Source organism: Mauremys mutica, chromosome 26 (assembly GCF_020497125.1).
Source record: "Mauremys mutica isolate MM-2020 ecotype Southern chromosome 26, ASM2049712v1, whole genome shotgun sequence".
In the NCBI taxonomy this organism is placed as follows: Eukaryota; Metazoa; Chordata; order Testudines; family Geoemydidae; genus Mauremys; species Mauremys mutica.
Genome location: NC_059097.1, coordinates 14,171,138 through 14,194,285, shown reverse-complemented (window position 1 = coordinate 14,194,285; position 23,148 = coordinate 14,171,138). Strand labels below are relative to the sequence as shown.

The 23,148-nt window shown below is 52.3% G+C and overlaps 1 pseudogene; it reads right to left on the bottom strand.

Moving 5' to 3' along the window:
- Nucleotides 1–22,829, bottom strand: part of LOC123356627 — a 69,079-nt pseudogene extending 46,250 nt beyond the window's left edge.
- Between the last annotated feature and the right edge of the window lie 319 nt (nucleotides 22,830–23,148).

The following is a 23,148-nucleotide window of genomic DNA, read 5'->3' as shown; positions in this document are numbered from 1 at the left end:
GCCAGTCACACCCCAAAGTGACCCGACACGACTTGTGCGTGCCGTGCTACGGACCGTGCACGGGCACGTGAGCACACACTAGCGACACCCCCGTGCACGGGCACGTGAGCACACTAGAGACACCCCCGCGCACGGGCATGTGAGCACACACTGGCGGCACCCCCGTGCACGGGCACGTGAGCACACACTAGCGATACCCCCGTGCACGGGAACGTGAGCACACACTAGCGGCACCCCTGTGCATGGGCACGTGAGCACACTAGCGACACCCCCGTGCACGGGAACGCGAGCACACAGTAGTGGCACCCCTGCACACGGGCACGTGAGCACACACCAGCGACACCCCTGCACACGGGCACGTGAGCACACACTAGCGACACCCCCGTGCACGGGCACGTGAGCACACTAGAGACACCCCCGCGCACGGGCATGTGAGCACACACTGGCGGCACCCCCGTGCACGGGCACGTGAGCACACACTAGCGATACCCCCGTGCACGGGAACGTGAGCACACACTAGCGGCACCCCTGTGCATGGGCACGTGAGCACACTAGCGACACCCCCGTGCACGGGAACGCGAGCACACAGTAGTGGCACCCCTGCACACGGGCACGTGAGCACACACCAGCGACACCCCTGCACACGGGCACGTGAGCACATACCAGCGACACCCCTGCACACGGGCACGTGAGCACACACCAGCGACACCCCCGTGCACGGGCACGTGAGCACACTAGAGACACCCCCGTGCACGGGCACGTGAGCACACTAGAGACACCCCCGCGCACGGGGGTTATATTGACCCGGGGAGGAGGGGACACTTGGCACCCCCAGCAGGGTCCCGGCCCCTGGGCACTGCCCGTTCCTGGGGGCGGGGCCCCCCCCAGAGGGACACAAGAGGTCGCGCGGGAAGGCGCCGGTGGGGGCGGGTCTGAGGGGCGCGCGCCCCGGGGAGTCTCGGGGGGGGGAGGGGCCGAGGCTCAGGCTGACCCCGGGCTCCTCCCTTACCCGGGCTCGAGAGGGCGGAAGGCGTCACACCGCTCGCTTCTCCTCAGAGCGGAAGTGACGTTTGGTGGAGACAGGGGCCCTGGGGGGGTTAATGGCAGTGTAGACGCGATGGGAGGGTGTGTTCACACTGCCATGAAACACCCGCGCCATGACCTGGGTCTGCTGCCCCAGGCTTGGGGACAGGGGCCCTGGGGGGGTTAATGGCAGTGTAGACGCGATGGGAGGGGTTGTGTTCACACGGCGGTGAAACACCCGCGCCTGGCCTGGGTCTGCTGCCCCGGGCCTGGGGACAGGGGACCTGGGGGGGTTAATGGCAGTGTAGACAGGATGTGAGGGTGTGTTCACACTGCTGTGAAACACCCGCACCTGGCCTGGGTCTGCTGCCCCGGGCTTGGGCCGTGGGGCAATACAGTTGCAGCGCAGGTGTCTCGGATGCTGGCCTCGGGGGCCCCACACGGTGGGGAGGGAGTTGATCCAGTGTAAATGGTAAAAGCGCAGTGGAGTATTTACCCCAAATTTACCCAGAGGAGCAGCCAACCTCACAGTGAGAGGGATGGGTCACCCCTCCCCCCCACCAGGACTGGGGACAGGAGGCTACAGGGGGGCAGCCTTAGCCATTCCCCCCCTTGGCTTATGGGTCTCAGTTTCCTCCTCTGAAACCACTTCACCTCCTGCTCCTGCCCCCCCAGGCACTCACACCCTCCCCCACTCACCTAGATAAAGACCCCCTGGCCCCTCTCATTCCCTCCCCTTGGGACATCTTCACCCCCCCACCCTGCTCATCCAAAATTATCTCATCTCCCCTCCCCCCACCTGCATCCCTCCTGCCCCTGAGTGGGCCCTAAACGAACCTGCCACCACATCACCCCAGCTGGGCCTCGCCCCAATCCCCCCTCCCAGCACCACCAGGAGCCCCAATCCCTCTGCTCACCCCCCCATAAACCCATCCCTACATAGCCCCGCTGCCTCAGTCCCCCCAGCCCCCTCCCCGCCCAAACCTCCGACCCTCGGTGCCCAGCCGCAGCCCCCTCCCATTGCCATGCGCCCAGCTGAGGCCGCTGGGGGTTCCACTCCATCCCTACACCCCAACCCCAATTGCCAAGGTGGGAACTTAGCTGTTTTCCCCCCTTGTGCTGGGTTTAGGGAAGTAAGGTCACACGTCAGTCTGCTGCCCTCCTGCGATGGGAAGGGAGCCAGAGCGACGAGACCGCGAGAATTGTTGATGCCAGGCAAAAGCCGTCCATCTGGGAGTGGAGCCGCCGCTATTGTCAGTGAGATAAGTGTCTGCTTTGGTGAGGACTCTGCTCACGGCTCACCTGGCTCCAGGTAGGGACGCCCCATTGGCTGGGTGTGTAAGAAAAGGTTCCTGACCAGCTGTGGTTACGAGGGAGACAACGTTCCCGGTTTCAGGGGCTGCTCATTTCTCTGGCCAGGAGCAGTGTGTCCTCCGCAGCGGAAGGTTGAATCTAGTAGGACGACTTACCTTCCTCCGCTGTTTTTCCTTTCTCCCTCCCTCCTTTTCTCTCTCTCCTGTGGTGTGTGGGCCAAGTCCCTCACTCGCCTCTCCCAGTGTCACTCCTGCAGTGTGAGGGAAACGCTTTGTGCACGACAGCAAATGGCCACATGGTGCCACTGTCCCTTGATGAGGGAAATGGCTGGTGCATTACCTGGATTGGCCACCAGGTTTCATTCTTGCTCCACGTGGGAAATGCTTAGTGACCCCAGGTGGCTACTCGAGGTAGCGCACCCAGCATCTCCTTCGGCGCCCGCTACCAGGCCCCATTCAACATCCTCCAACCTGCTCCCACATCCCCAGGCTTGCCAACAATCTGCCCACCCGCCTCGACCTGCCCCTTTTACCTGGATTTTCCCTTGCTCCTCCTGATCCATCTCAGGGCACCCCAACATCCTCCATGACACCCCATCCCTACATCTCAGCCCTAGTTGGCTCCAACCTATTTCTCCATGGCTGGGCCCCACTTTCCCAGCACTGCACGCCCTCACACCATCCACAGCCTGCCAGGTTCCCCTCTCCCATTCCTGTTCCCCCTCGAACCTGCCGGGTTCCCCTTCCCAGCCCCACTGGGGTCCTCCAAGCCCCCTTCACCTTGCCCTTACTCCCTGGGGCTTCTGAATCCCACATTCCCACACCTTGGGAACCCGACACTCCTCTACATCACAGTGCAGCCCCCACCCCATATATCTCAGAGTTTCATAGACGTTAAGGTCAGAAAGGACCGTTATGATTGTCTAGTCTGACCTCCTGCACAGAATCTCACCCATCCACTCCTGTAACAAACCCCTAACCTATGTCTGAGCTACTGCAGTCCTCAAATCGTGGTTTAAAAACCTCAACGTGCAGAAAATCCTCCAGCAAGTGGCCCGTGTCCCACTCTGCAGAGGAAGCCTCTCACCTATTGGTCGCAGCGGGAAAATTAAACTGAAACGCTCTGAAAGGGATGAACTAAGAGGGATTTAGTAACTGGGCAGGATAGACAGGGCGGTAAATGCAAAATAGAACAAAACAGCTCAGTGGTTTACAGAGTACAAGCAGCCCTGAAGCTTAGACCCAACTATGAATAAAGTTTCAGTGTTACTCTGTTGCTGTAAATGGCTCTAGACTGCATGGAGTCAGCTCATATTTCCTCTCTCTCTTGTTCAAGGGAATTAGGATCAGGAGCTCGAGGACCACGTCACCAGGGATCAGGACTGCTTGGTGGGATGGAACAGGTAAACGGTTGATGTTTTCCTCTCGATGATTACGTGACCAAATACAGGCTGCTTCCTCGGCAGCCAGCATACCCTGCAAGTCCCTTGTATACATCTCCTGGTGCCAGATAGATAACCTCCTGGTCATGTGACCCTTTCTCACCCTTTTTCTTCAAACCTTCCCGCCTCTGCCTTGTTACCAGGCAGGATAGTTCAAGCATGGGTGGTGGGTGAACCCCTGGCTTGTGGAGGCCCCACCCCTTCTGCCCAAGCCCCGCCCCTTCTCACAGTGCACCCCTGTACCCTTTTCCCCGCGATCCACCCCCCTGCTTAGTGCCTGGCCCCCGCTATGACATCTCAATACAGAGCTGGGGCAAAAGGGGACCTGCAGCTGTCTCCCCTCCAGCACGGTACAGGTGGTTCAGAGTGAAGGGAAAGGGGAGTAACCTGCCCCCTCTTCCCACATGTTTAGTAGTTTGTGATGTAAAAATCCTGCTGGAGAAACAGATCTTTCTACACCTTATTACTGAGATTCAGTGCCCAGGACCTGTCCCTGACTTTTATTCAAATAACCATGACAAAAACCTTAGCTTAACAATGATGGGTCAACTTGCCATCCTCTGCCCCAACACTGTAGCAAACATGACCCTACCCCCTCCCTAGGGTGCTACTGACACTAAAACAACCTCAAAAAACCTACTTATAAATTACTATTGGTTGGCACCCTCATCACCCGCACTTCTATGCAGCTGCTGGCCAAACCCTCCCCCCAAAATATAAACCCCAACCTCACCCCCTACCCAGAACCCAACTTGAACCCTCACCCTATAACCTGGTCCCCAACCCTAAACCAAAACCGTAGCCCAATCCTCACCCCCACCCTAATCTCTAGCTCTGAATCCAGCCTCTCTAAGCCTGACACCACTTTAAGCCGGAGCCAGTTCCCCACTCCCACCCTGTGCAACAACAGTGCAAACGCCCCAGGAATCCTGCTTCTTACCACCACTGGTTTTGAAACGAACCTTTTCTTCCTTTGCATTCCAAAAACCTTAATTGGCGTTGGATGGGTTATTTAGTGGGTTTACACAATGTAACTGTTTGGTATTACACTGTAACAGAAGACAGATAAGTGAAAACAATGCAAACAACATTCCACTCGTTTTCAGGACCCTTAAACACCCAATACACTTCTACATTTAACAATCGCTTTGATATCTACTAATACACACATCAATTGGCCTGAATACACTCTGAGGTAAGTTGCTCTGCCAGCATCACACCTTGTACAAACATTACTGCAATACCGTGTAGGGCAGTGTGACCCCCGGGGGTCTGTGAGCTGGTTTCAGGTGGTCTGCAGGGCCCCACAGCTGAAGCCCAAAGTCCCCGTGTCTCCCACAGGTCAGAAACCTGAAGCCCCAATGCTCCCCACTCCACAGGGCAGAAGTCCCGAGCCTCCACCATCCAGCAGCTGTAGCCCACAGCTGCCCTCCACCCAGCAAGCCAGCAGGTTAGTCCTATAGGCTACATGACTCAGAATCAGGACAGGAGATTCTCCCATTGCATTCGCCTCTGAGCCACTCAAACCTCCTTCACTCCTTAGTTTGGAGTCATATTACTTACAAAAGTTCTAGTATTGTCGTAACGGAAAAAAAAATCAAAAAACAAACTAAACAGACAGCCTCCCCATCTGCAAACAATCCCATCTCAGTAGGAAAAGTCCTACAACAAGCTTTGCCAACAGCCGGAATCTAAGATTTAAACTCCAAATGATCGCACTGTATTTGACACCCATTCAAACAGAGGGCTGAGAACCCTGAATCATAGGACACATTCAGTGGTGGAACTGTAGGAAGTGAAATAATTCTACATGGCTCAAAAAGAGGAAACACTGCTGGGGTAATTCAGAAAGTGGGAATCCTCCGACTCACCACTTCTTCTGGTGTCAGAGGTTGAAAAAAAACACTTCCCCCCCCCGTCAGACACAGTCACCAGGCGATGCTCTGGAACGACTCCATATGAAGCCAGTCAGGACTCTGGGGGAGCTTGTCTCCTCTCTCTGAGCACACTGTCACCAGGGCAAGAAGCTTACACAACTTTGACCTTCCTGGGTTTGACCGCAAAGCATTCAGCATTCCCTTCCACACCGTGCGCTTCCCGCAGTGAGTCCACCTGGACAGGGCTCCCGGGGAAGCCAGAGGCCCCTGCATCCCAGCTCCGCAGTCAGCAGTGACTCTCAGCCAGCCGGAAAAACAAGGTTTATTATTTGACAGGAACACAGCGCAGGACAGAACTTGTTAGCACAGAAATCAGTGACTTTTGGCCAAGTCCATCTTGGGGAGTCATGGGCCAGATGCCCTGGACTCCCGCTCTTCCAGCCCCCCAAGCAAACTGCCAGCTTCCAGCAACCCAAAGTCAGACACTCCCACTGCTCCTCCTCCTTGTCTTTGTGTCTCTTCTTGGGCAAAGAGTCATCTGGTTGCAACCCATTCCTGGGTCGCAGGCTACAAAGGCACCGTGTGATGGGTTCAGTCACAGACTGAAGGGAAGGGAAGGTCCTTTCATGGATTGAGAACTGGTTAAAAGACGGAACAAAGGGTAGGAATTAATGGTAAATTCTCAGAATGGAGAGGGGTAACTAGTGGTGTTCCCCAAGGATCAGTCCTCGGACCAATCCTATTCAACTTATTCATAAATTATCTGGACAAAGGGGTAAACAGTGAGGTGGCAACATTTGCAGATGATACTAAACTGCTCAAGATAGTTAAGACCAAAGCAGACTGTGAAGAACTTCAAAAAGATCTCACAAAACTACGTGATTGGGCAACAAAATGGCAAATGAAATTTAATGTGGTTAAATGTAAAGTAATGCACACTGGAAAAAATAACCCCAACTATACATACAATATGATGGGGGCTAATTTAGCTAGAACTAATCAGGAAAGAGTTCTTGGAGTCATCGTGGATAGTTCTCTGAAGGAGTCCACGTAGTGTGCAGTGGCAGTCAAAAAAGCAAAGACAGACAATGTTAGGAATCATTAAAAAAAGGATAGAAAATAAGACAGAGAATATCTTATTGCCCTTATATACATCCATTGTATACCCACATCTTGAATACTGCATACAGATGTGGTCTCCTCATCTCAAAAAAGATATACTGGCATTAGAAAAGGTTCAGAGAAGAGCAACTAAAATGATTAGGGGTTTGGAACTGGTCCCATATGAGGAGAGATTAAAGGGACTAGGACTTTTCAATTTGGAAAAGAGGAGACTAAGGGGGGGGGATATGATAGAAGTATATTAAATCATGAGTGGTGTGGAGAAAACGAATAACAAAAAGTTATTTTCTTGTTCCCATAATATAAGAATCAGGGGCCACCAAATGAAATGAATGGGCAGCAGGTTTAAAACAAATAAAAGGAAGTTCTTCACACAGCGCACAGTCAACCTGTGGAGCTCCTTACCTGAGGAGGTTGTGAAGGCTAGGACTACAACAGGGTTTAAAAGAGAACTGGATAAATTCATGGAGGTTAAGTTAATTAATGGCTATTAGCCAGGATGGGTAAAGAATGGTGTCCCTAGCCTCTGTTTGCCAGAAGGAGGTGAGGGATGGCAGGAGAGAGATCACTTGATCGTTACCTGTTAGGTTCACTCCCTCTGGGGCACCTGGCATTGGCCACTGTCGGTAGACAGATACTGGGCTAGATGGACCTTTGGTCTGACCCAGTACGGCCGTTCTGATGTTCTTATGAGAAAAATGGTACAAAACCCAACTGCTATTCAGCAGAACCCAATGCAATGTGGGAACAATTGGGAATAAGCCAATCTGTCCCTAGTAGGGGAACCTGATGACCAACAATCACTTGGCAGTGGGAGGAAAAGTATAAACATGATGCCCCAAATTTGGTTAGACCAGGAAAAGCGATGGAGGTTGTGTCCAGTGGTGAGGAGATTTGCTATGTTACCCTGGACACTATATGGGCTATTTTCTTTCTTGAAAAAATAGTTGTGTTTTTATATCAGAATTGCTAACTCAATCTAGCTAACTCCATGCAAAACCCTAGTGGAGCCAAAGCCCAGGTAGATTTAACCTCCATGTACCTAGTAAAGGTCACTCCTGGTTCCCCCACTTGGGACTGAGGGACATTCCTGTTGGAGGGACACAAACTTCCATGACACAGGAGTTGATGAAAAACACCATGGGCTTCTCTGGTGATAAATAAGAGAAGAGCTGTGATGGAAGAATTTCATAAGGTTTCTCTCCTGTGTGGCTCCTCTGATGGAGAATAAGGTGTGAGCTCCGAGCAAAGGTTTTCCCGCCCTCACAGCATTCATAGGGTTTCTCTCCTGTGTGGATTCCCTGATGGCGAATAAGGTGGGATCTCTCAGCGAAGGTTTTCCTGCACTCAGGATTCATAGGGGCGCTAGCCTTTGTGGATTCTCTGATGGCGAGTAAGGTTTGAGCGCACACTGAAAGTTTTCCCGCACTCACAGCATTTATAAGGTTTCTCTCCTGTGTGGATCCTCTGATGTGTATTAAGGCCTGATCTGTGAGTGAAGGTTTTCCCACAGTCACAGCACTTATAGGATTTCTCTCCAGTGTGGATCTGCTCGTGGTGAATAAGGGTTGAGCGCTCAGTGAAGGTTTTCCGGCACTCAGAGCATTTATAGGGTTTCTCTCCTATGTGGATCCTCTGATGTACAATAAGGCCTGATCTCTGACCGAATGTTTTCCCACAGTCACAGCATTTATGGGGTTTCTCCCCTGTGTGACTCCTCTGATGGCGAATAAGGTGTGAGCGCTGAGTGAAGGTTTTCCCGCACTCACAGCATTTGTAGGGTTTCTCCCCTGTGTGGATCCTCTGATGGCTAATGAAGTGTAAGCGCCGAGCGAAGGTTTTCCCGCACTCACAGCATTTATAGGGTTTCATTCCTGTGTGGACACTCTGATGTATAACAAGGCTTGAGTTCTGAGCAAAGGTTTTCCCGCACTCACGGCATTCATAAGGTTTCTCCCCTGTGTGGATTCTCTGATGGCCAATGAGGTGTGAGCGCCAAGCGAAGGTTTTCCCGCACTCACGGCATTCATAAGGTTTCTCCCCTGTGTGGATCCTCTGATGGCCAATGAAGTATGAGCGCCAAGCGAAGGTTTTCCCGCACTCACAGCATTTATAGGGTTTCTCTCCTGTGTGGATCCTCTGATGTACAGTAAGGTTTGATCTCTGACCGAATGTTTTCCCACACTCACAGCATTTATGGGGTTTCTCCCCTGTGTGACTCCTCTGGTGGCGAATAAGGGCTGAGCTCCAAGCGAAGGTTTTCCCGCACTCACAGCATTTATGGGGTCTCTCCCCTGTGTGGATCCTCTGATGGCCAATGAGGTGTGAGCTCCGAGTGAAGGTTTTCCCGCACTCACAGCATTTATAGGGTTTCTTTCCTGTGTGGATCCTCTGACGGTGTGAGCGCCTCCTGAACTTTATCCCACACTCAAAGCCCATGTTCTCTCTCTCTTCCGTCAGGATTCTCTGCTGGGCTGTGGTTTCCTTCAGCCCTCTGTGAGTTCCCTGATAATTAACAGATATTCCAACTTTCTGCGCTGGCTGGTTTCCCTGCCGCTTCTCTGGCCTGTGCTGCCACTGAGAGCCTTTTCCCTGCTCACAACTCCTGGACACACTCCCTTTGCTTCTTTGCAATAACGCCCCATGCGCTTCCACTTGATCATCTTCCTGCTGAGGAGTCTGCTCCATGGTCTCTCTGACCATCCCCTCACCTGATGGGACAGAGAAAGAAAAACCTCAGAAAGCAGAAGACAAAAGGGGGGAACAAACCAAGAGAATAGCTGGAGATGGAGAAAAACCAGGGACTGAATTTCCCCAAATTCTTCCCCAAAGGGGCGAGAGGAGGGGATCAATTCTGCATCCAGTTCACATCCAAACATTCCCCAGAGAAAAGGGAGTCTGGGGAGGGAACTAGTGCCAGGAGTTAGGATGGGTAGGAAGCCATGAACAGTATCTGCCCTAAAGATATGACACCTGCTGGGGATCATCCTGAACCCAGAGACCTCACAAGGTCTTTGCTGGGAATCCCAGCTGTTTCCTTCAAACACTGAGAAGGTTTAATGATCCCTCACCCATGCAGCTGCCTCTCAGGATCTCTCTTTCCTCTGAGCCCTGGAGATCTGGGGCCCACGGCTCTTCTCCTCGTTCCAGCTGGGAGATGACATCAGGTTTGGAAACTGGGAACCCTGCTCAGAGGAAAGAAGACCAGTGAGATCAGGTAACACGCAAAAGAAGAAGTTACTCAACTTGTGCATCAATGATGGTTCTTTGAGATGTGTCTCCCTATGGGTGCTCCACTGTAGGGGATGGCACATTAAAAACAGCTGTGTAGACTGGTGGCTTTCCACACTACTGTGCCCGTCAGGAGTCTGATTTGTTTTGCGTACCTCCGAGTTACACCTCATTTAAAAATGACTTGCTTACAAAATCAGACATAAAAATACAAAAGGGTCACCGCACACTGTGAATTGCTGACTTGCTCATTTTTACCATATAACTGTAAAATACACAACTGGAATATAAAATTGTACTTACATTTCAGTGTATAGTATATAGATCCGCATAAGCAAGTCACTGTATGAAATTTTACTTTGTACTGAGTTGGCTAGTAATTTTTCCGTAGCAACTCTGGAAGACCTCTGCGTAACCCAGGGGTACACCTACCGCTGGTGTAGACACTGCAGCTCAGGCTTAAGAGACTGAGCTCCAGCCCAATCTGCAACCGCTCTCTCTCTGTCGCCTTGTCTTTTTGCCCTGGATAGCAGCAAACTTAAGCCCAGTCTGTTTGTACCCTAGTTCCTGTGTCCAAAAGGGCAGGGCAGTTGTGTTCCCATGTTCTGCTTCCCTCGAACCCAGTCATTACACGTTAATCTCCAGTCTTTGAGACTTCCATTGTTCAGTGTAAATGGAGACAGGCCTATGCTACTTCAACATGAATTACATCCCCTTCCCAGGAGAGGAATTCACTCCTTCCCACCCAGTGACTAACAAAGCACATTGAGAGGGAAGCTGACCCAGGCATACTAAATAAAGCCCCCATTCTCCAGAGGGAGACAAGGTCAAAGTGAAGGGCTAGGATCATGAATCATAAAATCACAGAAAACACAGGGGTAAAAGGACTTCAAGGTGTCAGCTAGTCCATCCTCCAGCCCTGAGGCAGGACCAAGTATACACAGACCATCTGTCTAACCTTCTGCGACCAGCATTCCACAACCTCTCTTGGGAACATATTCCTGTACTTATCTGTACTCACAGTTGGAAAGTTTTTCCTAAGACCCAACCTAAACATCCAATGCTGCACAACAAGCCAGTTACTACTTCTCCCCACCTTAACCCTAACCAGGCGAGGAGAAGGGAAGACCAGATTTCAAGAAGACGACCACGGTCAGTGGTGTCAGACAGCTGACAGGTCGAGGAGGAGGATGGAATGCTGGTTCTGAGCTTTGCCTAGGGACAGGTCATTAGAGACTTCAGCAAAAGCAGCCTCAGCCCTAACCCTAAGTGCTACAATCTCTGACTCCCTGACTCCTTCCCTTCCTCCCCCCCACCAGATCCTCCTGTGATGGGTTGGGTCACAGAGTCGCCCTTGGGACTGTCACCTGAGATGCTGGAACTACCTCTGAGCCCATAGCTCTGTCAGTTAGCGATGTGAAAAATCTCATCCCTACCTGACATAAACTGCAGCAAAAGCTGTAGTGTCGACACAGTTACAGTGGCAAAAAAGTCCATTAAACAGAAAATCAAGGAAATTAAACGCCCATAAAGTACATGAAGCAGAGTTAAGGTTGCCTAGTGCTGCCTCGGGCCCTTCCAGCACATGGATGGTGGTGAAAAATAAAACCTCTGAAAACCAGGGAATGAAGAATTAAACTACACACCACCCCTGCAATGCAAGCTTAACTCTCCCCTTACCCCCTAGCCCTGGAGCTGGCAAATGTCACTGGGAGGGTGGTGCAAAGGTTAACAAACTATCCAAGGAAGGGGCCAATTTTCCATCTCTTGAAGGCTTCAAGTCAGGACAGGATGCCTTTCTGGAAGATGTTTTCATCAAACACAAGGTATTCAGTGCACTGCAATGGTAACTGGACGAAACTCCATGGCCTGTATTACACAGGAGGTCAGACTAGATGATCTAATAGTCTCCCCTGGCCTTAAAATTTATTGATCGACAGAAGGAAGGACTAAGAACATGCCACTGTGTGTTTTATGTTCCTCAGAGCTGAACAGCAGCATTTATCCACAGGCACTCCAGCAGCATGCACCTTGCCCTGTACCTTTACATGAACGGTGGAGGGACTAACTGAAGCAGCCTGGCAGAGCTGTGACACGGAGAGAGGTGCACGTGAAACTGGAAGGAGCAGGTATTCCTCATTTCAGTGCTGACTGGCGTAGACGGCGTCAATAAAGGTGCACAAGGGTGTGTTCTTGCCACAAGGATTGTCAGCAGGCTGGTGCCATACATGCTAGGGGTCTCCGGGGCTCAGGGAGGGTAAGCGAAGGCAACGACTCAGAAGGAATCCTCATTGGAAGGGTAAAGAGGTGGTGACATTACGAAAGTCTGAGATGGACTGTGTGCAGTAGGCTCAGCGTCTGAGCGCAGGCCAGGGCAGGCAGCTTCTGTTCCCTACATCGGATTTATCCCCAGGTTTTGCCTTAGCAAAGAGACTGTGTCAGCGTTTGTGCTACTGCGCCTGTGCTCTGCTCCCAAAGTGTTCTGTAGCGGGGAGGGCCGAGCGCTGGTCTATGGGTCACTGGCCTGTCGGGGTGTCGCTGAAACAGGGCAAAGCTGAGGGTGCCTTGTGAACCTTCACTCTTCATTTCCCCTTCTAAGAACCGAGGGGACAGGAATCCTTACCCAGCGAGGCCACGTTCTCGTAGTTCTCCTGCATGACGTCTCTGTAGAGGGCTCTCTGAGCGGGGTCCAGCAGAGCCCACTCTTCCCTGGTGAAATACACAGCCACCTCCTCGAAGGTCACCGGCCCCTGAAAGAGCAAGAGCCCCCCACTCTGCACCTGCTGCCAAGTGACAACCCCACCGGTCACAGGGGAGAGGGCCAATCACATGGAAGCTCTGGGAGGCAGGCAGGATCCCACCCCCTCCCCATCAGAGCAGCCAGGAGGCATCAGGGGGAGGGGAGAAAGAGAGAGAGAGCCCCTCGCCCCTTCTAGCAGACAGAGATGGGAGGGGTCTGAACATTCATCACTCACCTACCTGCCAGAAGCTGATACAGGAGATGGAGCCCCCAGCAGGGCCCAGGGACAGGCCCCCTGGCAGGAATCCCAACACCCTCCCCACTGCCAGCACTTGGATGGGAAGGGATGGGGTGTCTTCCCTGGGCCTCACTGTGGGCTGCCCTCTGGCTAGTAGGTTCAGACCCCAGTATTGGAGTCTGGTACGTTTCCCCAGCCCAGTTTGGGGGGGGGGGTGTTTCCTCTTGACAAATTAGGGAATTTCCAGCCACAAATCCCATGGGTCTGTTGCTAGAATCTAGGCCCCAACGTAAACTAATCCCAGCAGGTTTGTCACGCTCTGTCCCCCTCCCTTTCTCCACCCTGGGTATTTCCTGTCCCCTCCCAGCTCCTGACCACCCCAGAAGCACCCACCTCCTATGTCTTTACTGCCCTTCTCCTGCCAACAGGGGCCCACCAGCAACTCCCCGATAATCCCTACCTGAGCTGGCTCCACGGCAGCCATTTCCCTTCCCTACTCCCTGGAAGGGTGGGACGTGACGCTGCAGCCTGTCAGGGCAAGAAGGGGACGTGTCAGAACAGGACAGTCACATCACATCTCAATTCCCCCCGGCTCTTTCCCCGCAGACGGATGTTCTAGACTCTATCATGCAAATAACAGAAATATTCAGAACAGAATTAGTAATTGGGCGGGGGGGGGGGGTTAGCTACCCAGACACCTGTTAGAAAAGGAATTAAACAAACACAAAGTGTCCAGTAAGTTCTTGGAATGTGTTGGGGACACCTGTTTGCTTCAGAAGATGGACGTAGTAACCAGGGGGACGGGCATTGTAGGGTTGACTCTGACTAACAGGCAGGGGTTTGTTAGGAAACAGAAGGTGGAAAGTAGGGTTACCATACTTGAACTTTCAAAAAAATGAGGACACTCCATGGGGGGGAGCCCCACCCCCTATCCACTCCCTCCCACTTCCCTCCCCCTGACTGCCTCCCCCAGAACCCCCAACCCATCCAACCCCCCCTGCTCCTTGTCCCCTGATCATTCCCGGGACTCCTGCCCCTAACCATCCCCCGGGACCCCACCCTCTATCTAACCCTCCCTTCTCCTTGTCCCCGACTGCCCCCTCCTGAGACCCCCCCCATCCTAACTGTTCCCCTAGGACTCCATCCCCTACCTGTTCCCTGACTGCCCCGCCCCCTATCCACACCCCCACACCCTGACAGACCCCCCGGGACTCCCACGCCTATCCAATCACTCCCTGTCCCCTGACTGCCCCCCCAAACCTCCGACCCATCTAACCCATCATCTCCCTCTACCCTGACGCTGCAGAGGAGGGGGAGGAGCCAGGGAGAAGGGGAGGGGCTCTGGCTGCTGGAGGACGCGATGAGAGAGGCTCAATCCGGCTCGGCCTCTCTGTCAGCTGCGCCTCGCTCTGCATGGGGAGGGAAATCCCAGACCTTTTTTGAGAGTTTTACAAATTCACCCCTGGACTTTATAACCCAAAAAGCCGGACATGTCCGAGAGAATGCGGACGTATGGTAACCCTAGTGGAAAGCAATATGGGCAAAATCGTTCATGAAATGATGATTTCGTGATTCTAAGAGAAGGAAGGCGTTAGAGCAGGAAAATAAGGACAACGGACTTCAAAAAGACAGACGTCAATGAACTCTGAAAACTGGTATATGAGTGCGACATTTCCCTCAATATTCTTTACGGAGGTGAATATGTGATAACAGAGACGTACTTTGTGCAAGATGGGTTTTGTCAGATATCACTGGAAAAGTTATAATTTACTGACATGCATCCGACGAAGTGGGTACTCACCCACAAAAGCTCATGCTCCAATACGTCTGTTAGTCTATAAGGTACCACAGGACTCTTTGCTGAATTTACTGACTGTGATTATCCAATTTGTATGCACATGTCATTTCTGTATCTGAAGCTGGGAATATTGACTATGTATTTGTATTTCAACTATGCTACTTTGGGTAACGCCCACTGCTAACATTTCAGATAGAACAATGGAAAAGCCAGACAGGGCGGATGGGCCATCAGCGAAGACAATGGACTGTGAAAAGGCTCCATACTGCCAGTGACTCCTGGACCCTGTGATACTACAGAGTCAGGTGGTCTCATCACCGGATACTCAACATTACCTGGGACTTCTTGTAACTTTCCACTGGAAGGGAAGGGGGACCAAGTTTGGGAAAGAAAGGATTTCCAGCTTATGTAAATCCTATTGAAGGGTAGGAAGGCAAATGAGATTCCTCTTCTCCATGGCCTGTCTGCCCAAGAAGAAAGACTGCTAAAGCCCACTGAAGAGAAGGCCGGGGGTGGGGGGGGGGGGCGGCGGGGAGTCCAGATTGAGACAGGGGTCCAGTCTGAAAAGAAATATAACTGGAACTCTGAACCAGAGACACTCTGCAACCTGCCTGAAATAAGATTTAGAGTAAGAAATTACATTGTCAAGTATCAGAGGATCCTGTAGCACCTTATAGACTAACAGACGTTTTGCAGCATGAGCTTTCGTGGGTGAATACCCACCTCTTTGGATGCAAGAAGTGGGTATTCACCCACGAAAGCTCATGCTGCAAAACGTCTGTTAGTCTATAAGGTGCCACAGGATTCTTTGCTGCTTCTACAGAACCAGACTAACACGGCTACCCCTCTGATAAGTATCAGAGGGGTAGCCGTGTTAGTCTGGATCTGTAAAAAAGAGTCCTGTCGCACCTAATAGACCAACAGATGTATTGGAGCATAAGCTTTCGAGGGTGAACGTAGTGGAAATTTCCAGAGGCAGGTATAAATATGCAGGCAAGAATCAGGCTAGAGATAACGAGGTTAGTTCAATCAGGGAGGATGAGGCCCTCTTCTAGCAGTTGAGGTGTGAACACCAAGGGAGGAGAAACTGCTTTTGTAGTTGGCTAGCCATTCAGTCTTTGTTTAATCCTGACCTGATGGAGTCAAATTTGCAAATGAACTGAAGCTCAGCAGTTTCTCTCTGAAGTCTGAAGTCTGAAGAAGACCAAAGGAGACAAGGAACCCCAAGGAGAAGAATTCACCTCCAAGACCCAGCCTAAGATAACAGCTGCCAGGACTCTCCTGTACAACCTTGATGTGCGGCAGCTAAGATCCAGAGACTGACCTTGCCTGGCCAACAGAGGAAGGTTGCCTGCCTGTACCAGGATTGGTGAGCATGACACTGTGTGCTTAGTATGTGTATTCTGCTTGTTTGGGAATTGTCAATAAAGAGAGGATAAGGATATTACTGTGTGAGGCTCTTTCAGTGGCTAAAGATCCTGCCAACCCGCAGGAAGGTGCACCCTGAGCCCTAGGAATTGGGTAAAGGTGCGTGTGTCCCTGCAGCATGGAAGAGTTAGAGAAATGTTTGTGGGTAACACATTTGGTGGAGAGAATGCAGGCAGCCTAAGGTCATTTGGACCGAATTGATCCAGCCAAACACAGTAATAGCAGAGTACTTGTGGCATTGTGTTAAAGGGCGACCACCTGCTTGGCAGAATGTTCACCCTGAAGCAACAGGAGGCAATGGAAACCAGGCAAAGGGACCAGGAGGGGTGGGTATTAGCTGAGGAGGTAGCAGAAAGGGGTCCATGCCCATGGGGACAAGATTTGTTCCAGGGGAGAGATGCCCTGGATTCTGCTTATAAGGGGTTTGAAGCATTCTGTAAGTGCATGAAACCAAAACCAAAGCAGCAGCAGCCTGGGCATTGTGGAAAACAGTCACCAATCTCTCCAGCCTGGTAGCACTCCAGGAAAGGCAACTGGAGGATTACAAATTTGATTTGGCTGTAGTCAAGGACACTCTGGCTCAGTATAAGGCATCTGAATGGGCCAGTGCAGCCTCTGTATTACAGAATGCAACCACTCTGCAAGCAAAAAACGGGAGAGTGTGAGCAGCTAAAGCTGACAGTGGAAAGCCTGAATAGGGAGCTCTCTGAGTTGCAAATGAATCTGGGAGATGCACAGGCAGCTGTCAGAGCAGTGTTACAGGAAAATAAGGATCGGGCCCAGACAGGCAGTGATCACACAGCCTGCAGGCAGCGAATAGAGAAGCGGAAAGCATGTTGGGGGCCCAGAGGGGCATTGTGGCAGCGATACAGGGGAGTGTGAGCATGGGCACTAGGGACACAGACACTTGGAATAGGACTAGTTGGAAGGATCCTGGATGCCCGTACCCCCCAGATGTTCTTCCTGAGGGGCCCTATGCCCCTGCACACAGGGAAGTGCAGGATTTGAAATTAAAGACACAGGAGCTCAATCCTGTGGCTCCAGTGATCACAAGGGTGGTAACTAGTGAGGAACCTAACCCAGATGATGCACAACAGCAAAGGCAAACCAGGAAAACCGTTACTGAGGTTTCTGATTTTACCCCAGATCAGGTCCAGGCATCTGCTCAGCTCCTGGGACCCCTAGAGAAGGACACATGTCTGGACTGGATGGTGAAGGTGTTCTCCCAGACTGGGTGGAGGCTGGCAGATTATGAGGTTCTGGCCCAGGCCTGTACTAATGCCTCTGATTGGGCAGTACTTGTATGGGATTAAGGAGGAGATTTTGGCCATGGCCTCTGGGGTTGTGCCAGTGGTTCGAGGAACTGCCCCTGATTTTGATACAGTGGCTTTTAAGACTGCATTGCTCGATGGTTTAAATTCAACAATGAATTTAAGTGATTCTAGGACCCATAGATCCAGGTACGGGATACCCAGAGTTAAAGCAGGATATTTTTCGAGCAGCGACAGTTTTTCGAGACACACACGGACAGGCAGGAAAAGGAAATAAGGACAGGAGACTAGAGCCTGTACAGGCAGTAACTTTTGCCAACAACAACAAATAGCTCAGTGCTGGGAACTGGACTAATTGCCCTCTCAAGGTTCATTCCAGCCCTAAAGGACTGTAACTCCTCACTTAACGTTGTAGTTATGTTCTTGACAAATGCAACTTCCAGTGCAAACAATGTTAAACACATCCAATTTTCCCAAAAGATTTAATGTAAATGCAGGAGGTTAGGTCCCAAGGAAATTTTTTTGGGGCAGACAAAAGGCATATACAGTACTGTACTGTGGTTGGGAAGTGCCCCGGCTTACCCCACACAGGCACAGCCCGCTACAGGTAAGGAGGCCAGGAAGCACCTTTTACAGCAGCAGCAGTTTCCCCGGAGAAGAACAGGTGCCGACTTTGCCAGGAATGCTCCAGGGCCGCCTCTTCCTGTCCCTGCTCCACCTCAGGTCCACCTCTTCCCACCTCCACTCCACCTCCTCCCCGGAGCACGCCACATCCCTCCCCGCCGTCCTGTTTGGCGGCACTTAGGACTTTCTGGGAGGGAGGGGGAGGAGTGGAGACGCAGCACTTCTCCGCTCCTCCACCTCCCTCCCAGAAAGTTCTAAGCGTCGCCAAACGGGAAGCGCTGGGAGGGAGGGAGAGGAGGCGGAGAAGAGGAACTTGGGCAATGCTCCCTTGTAAAGTCGCTGCTCTTCCACAGAATCTTACAAGCAGTGGACAGAGCAGGCAGCCAAACAACGTTATAAGGGAGCATTGCACAACTTTAAACGAGCATGTTCCCTAAATGAGCAGTGACGTAACTTTGAAACAACGTTAAGCGGGAGGACGTTAAGTGAGGAGACACTGTACTATGAGTCTATGCTGGGGAAATGTTTGGTCACTTGGTTACAGCACTGACCAGCCCCTCCCACTAGCCCGAAACCACCGAGACATTTTGAAACTCTCCCAGTAACAAAGTCTGGGAACCAAATGGGAGAGAAGAGCAGAACAAAAAGTGTGACATTGGGGCATTTCCCCTGACACCGTCCCCAGACCAGCACACTCCCATCGCAGGGGGAACAGGGAGAGTCAGGAACTGGCTTTTCCTCCCCCTGCACCTCACCTTGATCATAGCAAAGTGAATCTGCCCAGGGATGCGACAATAAGTGTGTGGGGGCCGGTCAGAAAATTGGGGAATCTCTCTCCCCAATTATTTCTCTCACTGCCCTTTTCAGTCTCTGTCTCCTTTTTCTTCTTGTGTCTCCCGTCCCCTGTTTCTCCTGCTCTGGATGACAGCCAACCCTGGGGGCTTGCTCTCCTATAGCTGGATCGGTTCCTGCAGTTACTAAGGGGAGGAGAGATATGGGGTCAGGGCCGTCCTTAGCCATAGGCAGAACAGGCAGCCGCCTAGGGCACCACTAGGTCTGGGGGCACTGCTCTGCTGGGAGCCCGGACAGATGGGAAGCAGTGGATCACGTAAGAGCAGGCTGCTGGGTCCTAGAGAGAGCCGAATGCAGCACAGGCTGAGGGAGGGGATTGGCTGCTGGGAAGTCTCTGGGAAGGGGAGGGAGGAGGCAGGGGCGGCTCTAGGATTTGCGCCGCCCCAAGCAGGGCGGCACACCGTGGAGGGCGCTCTGGCGGTCGCCGGGCCCGCAGCTCCGGTGGACCTCCTGCAGACGTGCCTGCGGATGCTCCACCGGAGCCGCGGGACCAGGGGACCCTCTGCAGGCACGTCTGCGGGAGGTCCACCGGAGCCGCCTGCCGCCCTCCCGCGGGACGCCGCCCCAAGCGCGTGCTTGGCGCACTGGGGTCTGGAGCTGGCCCTGGGAGGAGGGGTGGGGGAAGGAACTCACCTGTGGGTGTGACTCTTTCCCCTGGCGTGAGGTGAGGCAGGCTCGGCGGCTCTGGCAGTATCCTTTGTTGTCCCCCATAATGTCTGTTCTTCTCCCCCACCGCCCCATGGAGCCCTCGGCCTTTCTCTCTCCCAGGGCTGGGTTGGGTGAGGTGCTGGGGGCGGGGGGAGGCTGGCTGGCTGGCTGCCTGCTGAGGAATGGCAGTGAAAGTAACTCACTTCCTCGCAGGGCAGGCAGCCAGGATTGGAATGGTCGCACTGGCCTGGGCTGGGAATAGCCAGATGGCATGTGCGAAAAATCAGGACGCGGGTTGGGGTAGGGTGAGCAGATGTCCCACTTTTATAGGGACAGTCCTAATTTTTGGGTCTTTTTCTTATATAGGCTCCTATTCCCCCCCACCACCCGTCCTGATTTTTCCCACTTGCTCTCTGGTCACCCTAGATGGGGGTAATTGGTGCCTATATAAGATAAAGCTCCAAATATCAGGACTGGCCCTATAAAATCAGGACATCTGGATCTGGTCACCCTAGCTGGGGAGCGCCTCTCTCCCCCGAGCTGCCAGTGATCCATCTCATCCAGAGGGAGCTGCACAGGGCAGGATGAGCTGCAGTGGTTCCATGGGTGCCCCGTCCCTGAGATCAGATGCTGTGCTAACTTCACCATGGTCCGTTGGGCTGGCGGTGGTGCCCGTTGGCGTGTGGTTGGACCTGAGAGTGTGCTGCTGCTGTTGCCACTCTGCACCCCAAGAGGTGGATTTTGGGGTCCTGCAGTTTTCCCCCTATCTCCTCCTCTACTGCAGCTGTTGGACCAGCAAGCTGGGGGGTGAACTAAGCATGAAAGCAGTGCTGTGTTGCCATTTAGAGTGTCATTTATCAAATTTGTTTGCCAAAAATGCTTGCTAACAATCCTGAATTCAATTTCAATTTTTTTTTAAATCAATATCTTAGCCAAAACCAGAAAATTAAGTTGTTGACAATTATTTGTGACAAGTTTGGTATGGGGAAGGGTGTGGGACAGTTTTCATCAGAGAAAGAAAAAATGTCGACTGACTTTCCTATAGCCCTGTTACTGCTAAATAGAGCCCTCCAACAACTGTAATATGCTCATCTCCTTACTAGTGTATGGAGCAGGGATGGGCAACCTACGGCACATGTGCCAAAGGTGGCACGTGAGTTGATTTTTAATGGCACACAGCGGCACTCAGCCCGCCACTGCTCTGGGGTTCCGGCTGCTACCCCATTGCCACCCAGGGTCCTGGCCTCCGGCCCCACTCAGCACCCGCTGCTGGCCTTGGGACCCCCAAGGAATCCCAGGCTGGCAGCGGGCTGAGCAGGCTGGCGGCTGAGACCCCGGCTGAGCCACTCAACCCACTGTTGGCTTGGGGTTCCATTCACTCAGCTGGCAGCGGGCTGAGTGGGACTAAATTTAACGAAATAGAAAATCAAGAGCAACTAATGACAAAGTGCAGGAACCTAGAGCAGTGGTCCCCAACCTTTTTCGTCTGGCACCCGCCAGGTGAAGGACCGTGGTGGTAGACGAACATCCACCGAAATGCTGCCGAAATTTGGTGGTGGCATTTCGGCGACGACGTCTCTGGATGACGCTGCTTGTCGGCAGCAAGCGGCGTCATCCAGAGGCGTCGGTGCCGAAATGCTGCCGAATTTTGGCAGCATTTCGGCAGATGCTCGTCCTCCAGCCAGTATGTGGGTGCACTGAGAGGCACCTCCGGACGCCATGGCGCCCGCGGGCACCGCGTTGGGGACCCCTGACCTAGAGAGCCTTCTGAAGCAAGGTGATCCTTTTGATTTAAATGTACTTTAACTGAACGAAGAATTGAGTTGTTGCCACATGCAAAATCGATGATGGACATTGAACAGTTTATTAATACCAGCAAACTTGTTGATCTCTATCCTAATGTGTACATTGCCACTCAACTAAAGCTCATTAAAAACTATCTCCGCTCTACAATGAGTCAGGAACACTTGACTGGTCTTGCTATTCTTGCAATTGAACAAGCCATCACTTTGTCTTTGTCATACGATGACGTTATTACTGATTTTGCAGCCAAAAAAGCCGGAAAGATGCTTTTAATTAAAAACAAATCCTTGTTTCAATACCTCTTCATAGAAATTTCCAATAAAATGTTGACAAATTAAAAAAATATATTATTTGCATCATTCTGTCCAATCAGAATTTTTTCTATAGGGCTACTTCTTTAGTGCTAGTCCATCAGCATTACAGTGTGCTTCATTAAGTTAAATTGGCTTTAATAACATGCATGTGGCAAGTTTTCCAATACTGTAAGCTTATGTTTGTGTTGCTAGGAGCAAGACAGGCACAGGGCTTAGGGTGACCAGATGTCCCGATTTTATAGAGACAGTCCCCCACCCCCATCCCGATTTTTCACACTTGCTGTCTGGTCACCCTAACAGGGGCACCAGTTTAATAAGTCTGCCTAGGGCACCATAAATCCTATAGTTTCAGAGTAGCAGCCGTGTTAGTCTGTATCCGCAAAAAGAACAGGAGTACTTGTGGCACCTTAAAGACTAACAAATTTATTTTAGCGTGAGCTATAGCTCACTTCTTAAATCCTAAGGACGTCCCTGTATGGGGTGGGCAGGAGCTGTCATGCAGTGTCACTCTCATGCCCAGTCCCTGAAGTCTCTATGAATCACCTAGCGTCTCTGACTCAGATGTTGGTGTGGGCAGAGCCTTGGGTTGACCTATGGGGCTAATTACAGCAGGAGAAAATCCTCACCTTGGCTGGGCACAGAGGAAGCTTTACTCACGGTCACTCCCCAGCCCCGATCCTGCTGCGGGAGCAGCAGCTGCTCAGCCTGGGCTCTCAGATCGCAATGGTAGCAGCAGCGTCTGAAGCAGGAAGCTCAATCCTAATATCCTGAGGCAGAGAAAGAGACAGAGAGAAACTGAGTAACTTTCCCCCCTTTAGTAACAACTGAAACCTCCTCCCCACAGAGACACATCCTAATCCTATCTGCCCCCATGTTAATTTGGAGTCACTCCCTGTTCTCACTTGCAGTGACTCCGGATTAACATGCGTCTCTGCGAGACCTGAAACCTAGCTCAGGAAGGAGGAGGCCAGACTCCTTTTAAAGGGATCATTGCAGCAGGGGCATCAAACCTCCTTCCGCCACCCTCACTCCCATATCCTGAGACGGATTCACAGCAACAGTTTTCCACCCGCTCTGCCTGACTGCGCCCCCTTTAACACTGTCTGCCCCTCCCCCACCCCCTGGCTGATTTTCCATCCCCCCCGCCTGCCCCCCCCATTTCACACTGTCTGCCCCCCCCCACCCCTGGCTGATTTCTCATCCCCCCCACCTGATCCCCCGTATTTCACACCATCTGCTCCTCCCCCCCCCTTGGCTGATTTTCCAGCCCCCCCCGCCTGACCCCCCCCCATATCACACCCTCTGCCCCTCCCCCACCCCTTGGCTGATTTTCCAGCCCCCCCCGCCTGACCCCCCCATATCACACCGTCTGCCCCTCCCCCACTCCTGACTCCGAGACTCTCAGTCCAGAAGGCCCCGCGCGC